Source organism: Aptenodytes forsteri, unplaced genomic scaffold, assembly GCF_000699145.1.
Source record: "Aptenodytes forsteri isolate BGI_AS27 unplaced genomic scaffold, ASM69914v1 Scaffold55, whole genome shotgun sequence".
Lineage (NCBI taxonomy): Eukaryota > Metazoa > Chordata > Aves > Sphenisciformes > Spheniscidae > Aptenodytes > Aptenodytes forsteri.
This window is the reverse complement of record NW_008796063.1, coordinates 8,356,649-8,371,465: the sequence shown is the minus strand read 5'-3', so window position 1 is coordinate 8,371,465 and position 14,817 is coordinate 8,356,649.

The following is a 14,817-nucleotide window of genomic DNA, read 5'->3' as shown; positions in this document are numbered from 1 at the left end:
GGACAGGCAGGCTCGAAAACTAATGGAAACCATCCCTTCCACTAATTTCCAGGGCAGCTTCCCCTCTTCTCCTCCTGCCCTGCCCCCCACTGCTGCTTCCCAGCTTTCGTCAAATTTTCAAAATGGCTAACCTGGTTAAAAATAATCATAATAATAAAAAAGGATGGATGAGGTCTGACTACTAACATTGTTGCTGTTAGCAGCAGGATTTCAGCCATAAAACATGAAGCAAGGGAGGCATTGACCTTTCCGCTGTTTGAAATGAATGGAGACATCAATATCTATTGTTTTGTGGCATTGACCTCTGACGCTCTCGTTTTGCCCTCCCCTTTCTTTTTTTTTAATTTCCCCCTGACACTCGAGGAAAGGGGTCAGTTTGTACCATCTATTGATCCCGATCTTACTTGGTGATAGGGAAATAATTAGAATTTTAAAGATCTCTGCTACACGCTGGCAAAATACATACACAGACGTGCACGCTAAGACCCCGCTTCCTGCATTGCGTTCTCCCCCTTTCCTTGCGGAGATTCAAAGCTCTGAGATCTGAAGGAAGACAGATCAATATAGGTTTAATCATGATGGGGTTTTTATTTCAGTTTTTTAAATGGTAAAGTGTAATGTTTTATGTTAATGTTGTCGGAGTCTGGCTGCCTGGTGCCTTGTTTTATTTATTGTTTTAAGTAGCCCCTTCTTTTGTGAACTTCATCTATGTACAGAGAATGTGAAATCAGGCATTGCTAATTAGCTGTATGACAATTAAGTAATGTAGCACAAAACCATTAGGACACTGGATTTGTTTTTGAAGTTTGTCCTTTGAAGTGGAAGCTGCAACTCCCTGCCCAAGGCTGCTGGGGAAAATGTTTTTCTATCAAAACTTTCTTTGAAAATAAAATGTCAGTGTAAGAGTCCCTATTTCTGTCATCTCTCCCTATAAACAGCGGGTGGAAATTGTTTCTCATTGTAAAAATGGCTGGCATTGATAGAAAGGGGAATTCAGAAAAGCATTAAATGGGCAGTTGGTCTCCAAACACCCTCGGTTCTGGTAGAGATGTTACCAAAACTGCTTGTTTAGCCTGTTGAAAGAGAACGGTGCTGCCTTGGGAGAGAAGACCCAGGTCACAACCAACGCCCTGGAGATGGCAAAGGGAGGTGGCCCTCAAAACTGCGGGTTAGCCTCTGATGCCTGAAGTGCCATCGGGATGCGGCGCAGCCTGGTCGCAAAGACCGACAAGCTCCTCGGTTCAGGCTCCTCCATCTTGCACTCGTTTGACACTTGTGTTTGCATCTGGCCCTTTGTTCTAGTAGTGAGTCGAATTCTGAATGTGCAACTTTCATGTACGCTGGTGGCATGTAAAACTTCAAATAAAGAGTGAAACTGATTTTGAACCAGGTCTCTCTCGTTGCCTCCTGCCTCTTATTTCCCTTTCAAACCAAAGCCCAAAGCCGTCCTCCTAGGAGGCATGCTTTGGTGTTGCATCTTAAGTTTAAGCGATGTGAGGTGAGTCGCTGTGGCGAGGTGTGTGTGGGCAGGGATGTGCCTGGCTGTAGCCCCAGTCTGGACTGGGAGCTGTGGAAGTGTCACCTGCTGGGAGTGCTGGGGTGAGCGGTGCTAAATGGGGTTTACAGCCCTGTTCCCCCAGGTCTGAGGTTCGCGGATGCTGCTCTGTGCACCTTGGTGCTTGTGGCCATGGGCTTAGCTGCACGTTAAAGAAGGAGCTACTTTGTGTTCATGAAATGCTTTTCCTCCGTGGATCTCTGAGCACTTAACCACTGAGCCGTGTTGCTGTGGGACAAAGCAACCGTTATCCCTGGGTAAGCGAACCAAAGTGACTTGCAGAAGGTCCATCACTCCGAGAAGCCCCAGGCTACAACCTACACCTGGCTCTGACCACTCCAACCCTCGGGCAGCAAGCTGGAACTGCACCTCTTCTTTGCATGAAGCCAAGGGCTGAAATCAAGGGTCTGGTTAAATGTGAACTGGGGTGGCCAAAATCCTATTAATGCCACCATGACTGTGTGGATGTAGTTGAGTTGGGATGGCTGAGTCTGTGGGAAGGAGAAGCCGGTATGGTGGAAGCAGGCAGCACGGGCTGCTCGTGGTGAAGGAAACTCTGCAGGCATTAACCTGCCCTGGCAGCAGCGGTTCTGCCCTTGCAGCCGCGTGGTCCCTGGATCCTGGGGGCCTGCGGTGGTGGCTGAAAGCGTATTGCCACCAAATATTGAAAGGGTGGAGAGGGGTGGGATGGATGTGCTGGACCACAGCTGTGTGCACGCTACAGCTGGAGCAGCGCCAGCCGCTGGGCTTGCCTGCGTGGTAAGGCTGGTCAATGCTAAAGAAAATATACATCCTACTGAGCTGTCTCTTGTGTTGCTGTTCCTAGGGCGCAGGATAGTGATACAGGGGGAAGCTGGGCTTCAGGAACAGCTTGGCGGAAAACAGTGCGGCTCATGTACCCACGTGCTTAAATCAACTCACCCCAGGTAGGTGAAGCACTAGGAGATCACTCAAAATTGATGTGTGATCAGTTTTTAAAAGGTGAGTGAGTCCATGAATGACTTCTGGTGGGACTGCAGGAGAGCACGTGTGCTGCGGTCTCTCCCTGCAGTGATCCAAGGTCCTGCACCAGGTTTCATTTCAGAGGGGATCACGGGCTCTCCTCTGTTGTTTTTCTGTTCTGGCAGGTCTGCTCACAAGGGCACGGAGCGGAGACCCTCCCTCCATCCCTCCTGTGCTCGTGTTTGAGTTATGGATTTTATTGTTCCAATAACTTTTATCTAAACGTGGTTTTGGGGGAGGGAGGAAAGAGATAAGCAGGGAGGAGGCTGAGGAAGGAATGTGCTTTTGGACTCTGCTAAGCCTCCAACTTATCACTGGGGCTTGCCGCGGGGTTTTGGTATTAACGATCCCAGAGGAGGACTTAAAGGGGAAATGGCTGAAAGGGCCGTGGTCGATATGATATGCTGGTGGATGGAAACCAGGGGAAGGCCCATGTGGAGCAGCCCAGTTCCCATTCGGTACTGATCTTGTGCCCTCTGCCAGCTTATCTGTTGGCAAGGAGGGACGTGATTTGGTTTCCAGGAGGGGGAACTGGCGTGGAGGTACGAAAGGGTTGAGTGGTGGAGAGCTCAGCTTGGCAGGGGGAGAGATCTCCCATGACCTTTTGGATGTCTCGATACGTTTCTGGTTTTGCCCTCATCTATACAGCCAGTATTTGGGCAAATAGGGTATTGATCTCTGTGAGGGGGAGACAGGGTGAGAAGCACTTCTGCTTGCTGTGGGGACGGAGGAGGCTGGGCAAGTACCTCAAACCAGATCATGGCAATCCGAGATGTGTTTAAAGAGAAGAAAAAATAAAACTGGGAAGGCTACTGGCTTGCCGTGTGGGTTTTCTCTCTCCTTTCCTGCCTGTCTCCCAGTGTGGGTGGGTGACTGCAGGGCTGGAGCCCTGCACCTCCACAGATGCTCGATAGTCCCTGGGCTGTCAGAGGGCTTTGGGCTAGCGGCAGCATGTGGATGTGCAGACAGTTCCCAGATCCTCATTGTCCTCCAGACCTAGCTGCGTGAAGAGCGTAGGGTGGGACCTGCTGGTGGAGAACAAGGCTGTGCCTGCCTTTGTTTGCCATGTGAAGGGGAAAGGAGACCTTGTATGTGCAGATCTGGGTTGTTAATGATTTCCCGCGCCTGCCGAAGTGCCACGCAGTGGGGCAGTGGCTGTCCCTTGCTCCCTTCCCCACCTCTCTGCCTCCATTTTCTGCCCAACTGGCTTTTTTGCTGCCTGGTTTAACTGGGCTTGTTGGGCAGCAAGTACCAGCCTGCTGGGAAAGCAGCAGGTTATGGCTAACGCTGCAGCTCTGCAGCCTGCGCGTGTCGGGCAGAGGAAGGTCAGTGTGGGGAGCTGAAGCACTTAGGGTGTGAAGAAGTCCTGGAGATTCAGCGAGGAGGCAGGGGCGAAGCATCTTTAACAATACCTCTAGCCATGGGAAGAAGCTGGCTGGTAATTGTAGTTAAGGGTTTAGGGAGGACATTTAAACGGACCAGATGATCCAGTTCTCTTCTGCCTGGAGATCTGGTCCTTTTCTCACTTCACAGAGTCTCTTGCTACTGGATACCTGAGCAATGCAGGTCAAAATGGGAAGCGTGGGCGAGCACTAATGCTGCTCTCTGGGCTGGTCCACCTGATCTATTTTTCATAGCCCTTATCTCCTACCAGCTGCTCTTCAGCATTCGATGTGTCTTGGGTGAGAGCACCTCAGAGGGGGCAGGTCTGCAGGGTGCTGGCTAAAACACCTCCCAGACCCTCACTCGCAGCCTACAGCAGCGAACGCTTGTTCTTCCATCTGCTGGGACTTTGGGAGGTCTCTAGGCCTGGGATGGCAGGAGGAGAGGTCCTCCGGCTCTGTGCTCTGCGTGCCACTTCTCACCCCCTGGATCAATTTGGGGGAGCAGCTTGCGCATCGCTGGCTCCGAGGTGGAGGCAGGGGAGAAGGGAGTGTGGAGGAGAGAGGCCAAATTGCTTCATCTCCCAAAGGCTTTGTCTATGGCCGCAGGATGCAGCTGACAATTTCCAAGGTGCTAATTTTGTGCTTCCTACTTCTCAGGCCCCAGAGACAGCCTCTCCCTGGGGGCTGACAGGCTAGGCTGAGGTGGAGGACGCATGCACGAGTGAGAACCTCTGTGTGAGCAAGGTTCTGATGCTGGGATAGGTGGAAAGTCTTGGGAGGGACCAGAAAGAGAGGAGAAATGGTGTTGTCAGGGCATGGACAAGCTGTAGCCCCCATGATCCAGCCATTTTTGTGCTGTCCCGTGGGACACGTGATGGTTCTCATGGTGGTGTGGACTGTCCCATCAAGCAGAGATTTGGAGTGGGGTGGCCCTGTAGTGCCACCATTTGGGGATGGGGGCCATGGTGCCGTTCTGGTTGGCATCAGTGGGGACTCCAGTGTCCCATTCCCAGTTCACTGTGCTTGAATTTTCTTTCTGGTGTGCCAGTGAAGACCTGCAGGGAGTGGGAGAGCCACAGCGAGTGGAGGAGGAGAAGGATGAGCTTTCTCCTCCTATGAAGCACGGACTGATGGAGTATTTCTGAACAAACAAGTCTCTCGCCCCTGTCTCCTGGAAGCTGCATTATCAGAGTACCATCGCTGTCCTCTCTTCTCCTTCCCCCCAATGAACAGGAATTAAAAATACAACTAATAAAACCCTTTTACTTTCTCCAGGAGGAGAGAAAAAAAAGCCTTGAAAATGCTAAAGGACATAAAGGGCATTCATGAAAGAGTTGGATGGTGGTTATTGCAGCAGGGGGAAAAACAACATTATTTCACTGTGCAGATAAAAGGAAGTGGAAAAGCAGCATATTTATAGCTAGGGAGCCTGGATTCCTTGTTAAGCCGCTATTATCAAATTAATGTCAAAATGCATCAAACAGGCATGAGTGTTCTGGGCCCCTTATGCAAAGTGCTTGCAAATTGGTTACAAATACATTTGTTTACAGGGTACGAGGCAGGAGTGAGCTAATTAGTCATTGTAGCAGGGTTGTTTTGTGTCTTTTTTTTTTTTTTTTTAAATTTTTTTGGCAATTACACAAACAAGCTGTTTTGAAGTATAAATACGCGCTGCGTTACAGCCCCTTTTAAAAGAGAATCAAATAGAGATCGCGGGTTGCGGAGGGCTTGACGTGAGCGGCGTGGAGCATCGTTGCCTCTCCTCCCCGGCCTCCGTGCGGACACAGCAACCCTCGCTGGGAGCTCGGCTCCGGGAAGCAGCGTGAAAACCCATCTGAGAGCGTCAGGAGGATGATACGTGGGTGGAAAGGGAACAGCTTGTGTTTTCGGGTCCTCTGGGGGGGCTGATAGCTGCCCCTCGTGTGGGGCACGGTGCCAGGATGGGGATGGCTGTAGCTGCTCCAGCTAGCCGAGTGCTTTGGATGCCACGAGGTTGCAGCCACGTCCCATGCTGGGGACTGGCCCTTTTGATACGGGACCTGTTAAGGTTTCAGCTGCCCACCACTATCGTGGGAATTTACTTTGGGCCTGGGATGTTTTGGGGCGCTTTGGCTATCAGCAGCACCAGCTGCCAACTCAGGTTATGAAGCAGCTTGTGCCCAGCTTAGTGGGTGCCAACACCGTTTCGGGGGATGCTTGGGCTTAGAGAGCATCCCATGGATGGGTGATGGCATCCACTTTGCATGAAGAAAGGAGTCTGGTGTGAGCTCCCCCAGGTGAACGTGTCTTTGGGGGCTTCTTTAACCAAACCACGGGCTGTGCCTCTCAAACCTGTTAATGAGGAAGCGAAGCAGGAAAGCTTGTCTGGTCCTCAGTGGTGGGAATGGCTGGGGAGGGGAATTTCATTGAGGGGCAAATGGAAATTTCCCACTGCCCTACATCTTAATGCATCCCCTTCTGGGAGTAAATCACACCTCTGCCACTCAGGGAAGCTGCTAATTGAATCTGCTCTGATGGGGGAGAGTAAAGCCAAGGGGAGTTTACTACCATTATTATTATTTTTAATTTACTAGGAAAAAGAAAGGAGAGAGGAAGAAACAAGTTGTTGCCCCTCTTGTGCTGGAGGCCCCAGCGTTTCTTGGCAGGTGTGCAAACAGCCCCGCGGCTGCTTCTCTGTTTGGATTAGTTTCTGGTAAATCTGCCCTTCAGGCTGGAATAACCCTTCTGAGCAGGTCCTGCGCTACCAGAGGTGCTGGGAACATTGAGTTTAATGCCGTTGTAAAACCCTGCTGCGGTTTCCATTCCCTCGAGGGGGGCAGTGACCATGCAGGACGGCTGTGCTCAGCATGGCTTTTGTACCTGCACTTCCCAGCCAGCGAAGCCTGGGGTGCATCAGATCCAGCCATGGGGTGGATGGAGCTGGGTGGCTTCCTGAGGTCCCTTCTGGGATCAGAGCTTTCTTCTCAGAAGCTCATGCATGGGCTTGGTGCAGCTGAAGGGACATGAGTCCGGTTGAGCTCCACAAACCACGTTCATGATGGTAGTTGATAGTCCCAAGCGTGATGAAGAGGTATTTTGTGTCTCCAGCCTCTCAGCTCTTGCATGGTTTGCAGATGTTGGGTGCAGCACATCACTAAGCTCATCTGGGTGGGAAGTAAGGACCACCAAGCATGGTGGGAGAGGGTAGGGCTTTCACCAGCCTCCTGAAGAAGCTCTGATGTTTGCACCAGGTTTTATTCTTTTAAAACTCAGGGTAACGTTTCTCTGTACCTATCTTTTTTTTTTTTTTTTAAATTTTTTTGGCAATTACACAAACAAGCTGTTTTGAAGTATAAATACGCGCTGCGTTACAGCCCCTTTTAAAAGAGAATCAAATAGAGATCGCGGGTTGCGGAGGGCTTGACGTGAGCGGCGTGGAGCATCGTTGCCTCTCCTCCCCGGCCTCCGTGCGGACACAGCAGCCCTCGCTGGGAGCTCGGCTCCGGGAAGCAGCGTGAAAACCCATCTGAGAGCGTCAGGAGGATGATACGTGGGTGGAAAGGGAACAGCTTGTGTTTTCGGGTCCTCTGGGGGGGCTGATAGCTGCCCCTCGTGTGGGGCACGGTGCCAGGATGGGGATGGCTGTAGCTGCTCCAGCTAGCCGAGTGCTTTGGATGCCACGAGGTTGCAGCCACGTCCCATGCTGGGGACTGGCCCTTTTGATACGGGACCTGTTAAGGTTTCAGCTGCCCACCACTATCGTGGGAATTTACTTTGGGCCTGGGATGTTTTGGGGCGCTTTGGCTATCAGCAGCACCAGCTGCCAACTCAGGTTATGAAGCAGCTTGTGCCCAGCTTAGTGGGTGCCAACACCGTTTCGGGGGATGCTTGGGCTTAGAGAGCATCCCATGGATGGGTGATGGCATCCACTTTGCATGAAGAAAGGAGTCTGGTGTGAGCTCCCCCAGGTGAACGTGTCTTTGGGGGCTTCTTTAACCAAACCACGGGCTGTGCCTCTCAAACCTGTTAATGAGGAAGCGAAGCAGGAAAGCTTGTCTGGTCCTCAGTGGTGGGAATGGCTGGGGAGGGGAATTTCATTGAGGGGCAAATGGAAATTTCCCACTGCCCTACATCTTAATGCATCCCCTTCTGGGAGTAAATCACACCTCTGCCACTCAGGGAAGCTGCTAATTGAATCTGCTCTGATGGGGGAGAGTAAAGCCAAGGGGAGTTTACTACCATTATTATTATTTTTAATTTACTAGGAAAAAGAAAGGAGAGAGGAAGAAACAAGTTGTTGCCCCTCTCGTGCTGGAGGCCCCAGCGTTTCTTGGCAGGTGTGCAAACAGCCCCGCGGCTGCTTCTCTGTTTGGATTAGTTTCTGGTAAATCTGCCCTTCAGGCTGGAATAACCCTTCTGAGCAGGTCCTGCGCTACCAGAGGTGCTGGGAACATTGAGTTTAATGCCGTTGTAAAACCCTGCTGCGGTTTCCATTCCCTCGAGGGGGGCAGTGACCACGCAGGACGGCTGTGCTCAGCATGGCTTTTGTACCCGCACTTCCCAGCCAGCGAAGCCTGGGGGATTCCATGGGGTGGATGGAGCTGGGTGGCTTCCTGAGGTCCCTTCTGGGATCAGAGCTTTCTTCTCAGAAGCTCATGCATGGGCTTGGTGCAGCTGAAGGGACATGAGTCCGGTTGAGCTCCACAAACCACGTTCATGATGGTAGTTGATAGTCCCAAGCGTGATGAAGAGGTATTTTGTGTCTCCAGCCTCTCAGCTCTTGCATGGTTTGCAGATGTTGGGTGCAGCACATCACTAAGCTCATCTGGGTGGGAAGTAAGGACCACCAAGCATGGTGGGAGAGGGTAGGGCTTTCACCAGCCTCCTGCAGAAGCTCTGATGTTTGCACCAGGTTTTATTCTTTTAAAACTCAGGGTAACGTTTCTCTGTACCTAAGACCTGCTTTTCAGTGGTACCTTCAAACTCCAAATCTCTCATTACCATTTTCTTTCTTGTCCTGTTGACTTTTGCAGGCTCATTTGCCATGGGGATGGTGACTGACTCCGTCAGGATCAGGGTGTATGATTTTGAGGAATGTTCCCATTTCCAGCGTAATCCTACCGCTGCCCTACAAGCTCCGCAGGAGCACGGCTCAGCTGGTCAACAAATGTGTGAGCAGCCTATTGCAATCAGGCTTTAACTAGGCACCCAGTTGTTTCAATCAGAATGTGTCTCACTTCATTTATAGCATGGTTAAGGCTCTGATTTGACTGTCGTCTCCTGTTATTGCTGGCGACCATGTCAGGGGAACGGATCCTGCTCTGTTTTGAGCAGTTGGGTGTTTCACGCCTGCTTTTCTTATGCAGGGGTGTGTCAGCATCTCCTTGCTCTGATGGTTGGGAGCAGACTTCAAATTCCCACCCTCTTTAAGTTACGCTGGTTTGTACCCTTCTTCTTGGATCAGTGCTCACCTTCAGCTGGATGAGGTGGTCTGTCCTTCTCAAGATTTTACTCCCCTTGAAATATTTACCTTTCAGATGAAGTTCCCCCAGTGTCTGGTCTAATGGCGCTTGTATTCCTCTGCCTTTACTGAAAACACTTCTCAAATTTAAAATTGCATTTGCCTTTTCACCCATCAGTGGCTCTCGATCGGCTCCTGATGTCCCAACACACCTGGATCCATCCCTGCCTCAAGGCTGCCTTCTTATACCCAAAATTTGTCCTTGCTGAATGTGTCGCCTTCCCCATCGTGCTGCTGGTGGCCACTTCCCTTCCATTGTGCAGCTCCTCAAGGCCACCCAGTTCCCAGGGGAAACTGGCTCCTCCCAGAGCTGCTGCCACAGACTTTTCCTTTTGTGCCAGGATTAGTTGTGATCCCAGGACTGATCTTCCTTTCTCAAGAAAGTCAGGTAATGCAGGGCAAATCCAATATGATCTTACTCTCTTTAGGTGTAGGTGACAAAATGTTGGTCCCACGTATATTTTTGCTTTACACAGCGTCTCTCTAAATGGGTGTTAGAGCTTCAATTTACTACTGACGTTGGCCTAGTCTTTCATTCCTCCCTTGAGTTGCTTTCCCCTTTCCTAATGATGGGGACAGCGTTTGCCCTCTTCCTGTGCTGTGACGCCACTCACATCTTGCTAACGCTGTCTATCAAAATCCTGCAGTTCCTTGAGCCACCTCCTTCGACGTTCTGGGCTGGAGGTGGAGGTGGTCAGATCTTCTGCACTTCTTCTGATTCTCTCCCCCGTCCCACCGGGGAGGAGTGAGCGAGTGGCTGTGTGGTGCTCAGTTGCTGAGTGGGGTTAAACCACGACAGTCCCTTACTGAGGAGGGTCCGTACAGACCTTCTGGGTCCGTACCACCTTCCCTGGGCTGCAAGATGGACACAGTAAGAGCCAGCCACTCCTGATGGCCAACATGCAACTTGCAGCTCACCCCAGTGGGTGATGTGGAGGTGGTGGTGACTGGATGACGCTGTGGAGCTGTGTAGCAGGTGGGCTCACTGCGAACTGCTCACCGCTAATCCAGCGGACCCTGCGCTGGATTAACCACAGGAATCCAGCTCCGTTTGCAGTCTTGGATTAAAACAAGAAATCATTAGAAGACTTGAAGAAAGCTTTAAGTGTACGTGACTCAAAGGGCTTACAAGTTACAGCAGACAGGAGCAAAGGTGGTGCAGGCAGCCATCCTCGCCTCTCGGCAGTAGGACACAATCTCTCCTTATGTTGCCAAGAGCTGCTTCTTTTTTAAGAAGACCAAGATGCTCAGGGTCTCCCCACTGCGCTGGTCCTCTGGGAATGCCACATGACTCCCAGTTCGCTTTATCCTTCCCTGCTGCAGCCCTGCCGACACCAGCATCGCCCAGTGCCTGGATGGGGCCAGCTCAAGAATGGTGAACGGCCGGGCGGTGGCGAGCCCTCTGTGCTGGTGCTGGTCAGGGCAGCGGGGAGAGCTGGGCTGGAGGGATGCGCTGCGGTGCGTGGAGTATCGCTTGGTCTCCTGGATGCTGCACCAGGCAGGTCTGGGCATTTGCAAGTGCTCTGTGGTGATGCTGATGGTGATGTTTCTTCGGTGAGGAAAAGCACGAACCACCTTGGGATCACAGACCCACCGCCAAATCAGTGCCCTCCGCTCTCGGGGCAAGATGCCGTCTTTGATGCAAACACCCAGCAAAACCTTGATTTACACCGAAATGAGCCGGTGGCTTTAACCCGGGGCTTCTGCGTTGGCGTGTTGAAGGGTGCGTGTACACACACGCAGGCACTTTCCTGCCTCTGGGCAAGGATGAGAGAGCAAACATGACAGATGTTAGTCACTGCTGGCGGTGGTGATGCTGCGGTGATGAGCACACCAGGAGGACCTGAGCAGAATAGCACCCGGGTAATGAGCGTGGGAGGGAGGATGGGAGCGGAGACAAGGGGAGAAGTGTTTCAGAGCGGATGAATTTTTGTTGCTTTCTGGTGAAACCTGTGGATTCCCTGGGATGGGGAAGTTCATGACCTGGGCAGCTGGAGCTGCAGAGCCTGATGGTTTTGCCTCAGTGGGATGGGACGATGGGGCAGGGCACAGACCCGTGCTCAATTTTTCTTCTCCGCTGTTAATTAACGTAGCAAAGGTGAAGCCTTTCTTGCAGAGGCAGGAGCTGGTAGTGTGAGCACAGATCAGTGTGGCAGTAACTTCCAGGCTGCCTTGTGAACTGAAACCCCTCAGTTTCCACACGTGCCCAAAATACCCAAGGACCATACTTGCTATGTCCTTGGATGTGCTCCTTGATGGCCTCCTCTCCCATGTCCAGAGGGGATTGCAGCGCTGCCCTTTGGTTCTGGCTCCTGTACCCACCAGAGAACAGGAGGTTCCTGTAGGATTGAGGTGTCCAAGGTTTCTTAAACTCTTGCAACAAAGAGGGAAACATCACAATTGTCTGGTCCTTGTGCTTGTTGAGTCAAAGGATGAAGAGGTTTCCTCCAGGCTGAGGGACTGGGCTTGGGTCCCGGTCATTGTCAACCTGGGTGGCAGGAAGGGTGCGTAGGTGTGGGGACAGACACAACACTGGGGCTGAGGGACAGCACGGGCATGGAGGGAGCTTGGGGATGTGCCAAGGGTTTGCTCAGCTCGGTTCATGACCCGGAGTCATCGTCCATCTCCGGCATCCACCCGTCTCACCCCACAGCTCAGCTCTGGGACCAGCGGTTCCCTTATGGGGGGCCGTGGAGGCAGCGATTACCCTGAGCTTGGGAGCGAGCGGTGGGGTGGGGTGAAGCTCGGCAGACGCAGGGTGCCTGCTGCCTGTCCGATAAGGCTGCGAGTGCTGCTGGCAGTTAATATTAACCGAGCATCCTCTTCCTCTCCCCAGGGAGGTGTGGGAGGGCAGAGGGGACCCACGTGGCCAGCACGAAGGCTGAGCCGGGCTGGGGTGGCGATGTGGCCTCTCCCAATAAACCACTCCAGTTTCTGCTCCTGCAGATTTACAGCCGGGGAGCGGGGAGGTGGGTGCCGCGCTTTTTGGTGCAGTGATTTATAGCAGCTCAGGGCGGCAGCTGCTTTCCTCTCCGGCAAGGTCTTGGCGATTGCACCGGGTTTTATGGCTGCTGAGACTAAGCTGTGGGCGAGTTAAATGCTCAGCCAAGGTCACTGCATGGCGGGCCACAGGCAGGAGCAGGTCCCTTTCAGCCGTGGCTTGGAGAACGTCCCCATCTCGGTGTGGGGAGGGCTGGGACCGTCAGCCTCCCCAGGGAGGGGGCTGCCTTGGCTCTGCCGCTGTGAAGGGCTGGTTTCATGGCAGCGGGGATGATTTCAGCCCTCTGATCCCTGACCCCGCATGCTGGAGCCTGCTGAAGACACAAGTGAGATGAGTTTGAGGTTCTCAGCTCTCAGACCCATGTGGGAGGTGAGACCCCCCCCCAGGAGCATCAACGGCCCCACTAAGCAATGCCTGCACTGCCCTATTGCTTTTCCATGTGTCCCTTTGATGCAGACTAAGCAATGCCAGGAGGGATGGGCTGTAACAGGCGAGGAGGAGGAGGAGGATGAGGAAGGAAAGGCCAGACGCCATCACTGCGTTCCCTTCCACACGCCAGCTCCTGCCTGGGTGAGCTTCCCAGCTCTTCTGTTTTGTTTTAGAGGCAGCGCGGGGGCCCCACAGCCCTGCAAACCCTTCGCGCTCGGGGTTTTATTGGCATGTGGAAATAGTTTTGTCTGGTTTCGGATCTGGCTGATCACTAACCTTGCCGCCACCCTCCCCCTGAAACGGGCTGACAACCGCGGGCGACTCAACTGCGCTCATCTTCCTCCCTCTTTCATTTTTCTCCCCACATTGTTCTCCAAAATCCCAGCTGTTGCTTTTCTCCCCCCTCCCTTTTCTATCCTTGCACATCAGCTGGGATGGAAGTATCTGGTTTTTGTATAAAAGCTCTTTTTTTTTTGTTTGTACTTCTCCCCCCATCCTGGGGGTCTCAGGGTGCCTTGCTGTGTATCATTCTCCTCCTCAGGGCTATGCAGGGACAGGAGCCTCGCCGGGCCCCTCGTTTTCCCCCCCCCAGGGAGAAGGCTGGCAGATCCTGGGGGCCAGAGCCGCCACATTCCTCCCTTATTTATTGCTGGCGAAGCGCTGACGCGGGATGTTCCTGGTGAACCGGCTGCCGCAGGATAGGATGGGACGGGATGGGATGGGGCAGGTCCCCTCGTGGCTGTGGGCTGCTCTCTGATACACCGCAGGCTCCTTCCAGGACGGTGTATTTATGTGCCGGTGCTTGGCTGCAGCTCCTGCGCTCAGTAGAAGAGCTGCTGGGTGCCAACCCCCATCCCAGCTGCATCCAGGTGGCCGAGCAGATCCCCTGGGATCCCCTGGCATCGATGGGAGCCTCCACCCTAGAGGGATCTGCAGGAGGGACCCCAGTCCCAGGAAAGGGCTGAGCCGGGCTGCCCCTGGCTCAGGTGGTGAGGCGATGCGGTGGATGCTGAGGCTGCTTCTGTGGTTGCTTTGGGTCTTGTCCCCTGACCCTCTCCCCAGGCAGATGTCCCCACTACCACAGCTTGTGACACTTCTTTGTCCTCGCTCCTGGGCAGCCTTCCCGGCAGCCAGCGACCTTCACAGAGCCAGCATTGGAGCAAAACAACCAATCCTCCAGGTGGGGTTCAGGTGAAGATGTTCAGACCCTGGGCTCAGGCTCCCTGGGCTGATGTTGCAGCCCTGGTGGGTGCCAGGAGCCTCTGCAGGTGCAATGGGAGCCTTGCGGAGAGGAAGAGGAGGAATGGTAGTTTTGGAGAAGAGGTGGATCATGTTTGGGTAGTGGAGGAAGGAAGAGTTGGTAAGTGGGAAGGACCCTGAGCAAGTGTGATCTGCGTGGGACGGAGCTAGGAGGACTCTTTGGAAATGGTTATCCATCATCTTGCTGTTAGGAAAGCCTCCTCCTGCCATCTGCCTGGAAAGTCCTGCTGGGTGCACGGGTTGACCACGTGCTTTGGGCCTTCCCACTTTGTCAGCAGTAGATACGTAGGACACTGAGCTCTGGACACCCACTTGGTTTGGTAGGACATGATCTTAGGAGCTGGTGGCCATCGTACGGGATGACATGCCAGGAAAGACAGAGGCCTCTGCTCATCCCGCAGTGGGCTCCAGTAAGGAAGACTAGTGAGATAAATCCACGCTGATGCCTTCTTTGTTCTTCAAAGAGTACCCTGGGGAAAGGGGATACAGCCCAGGCAGTGGACAGTGAGACCAAGCAAGTACCGGAGAGGCATGACCCAATGACCCACCTGATAACTGAAGTATGAAGCTTGGTCTGAGCTGGTCAGGGTGTCCCCAGTGTCCCCAACCACCCTTCCTGGCCGCTGGCTCCCCTTCCCAGTGCTCAACGGCTTTTTCTACCTCCACACCTCCCACACACCCTCTG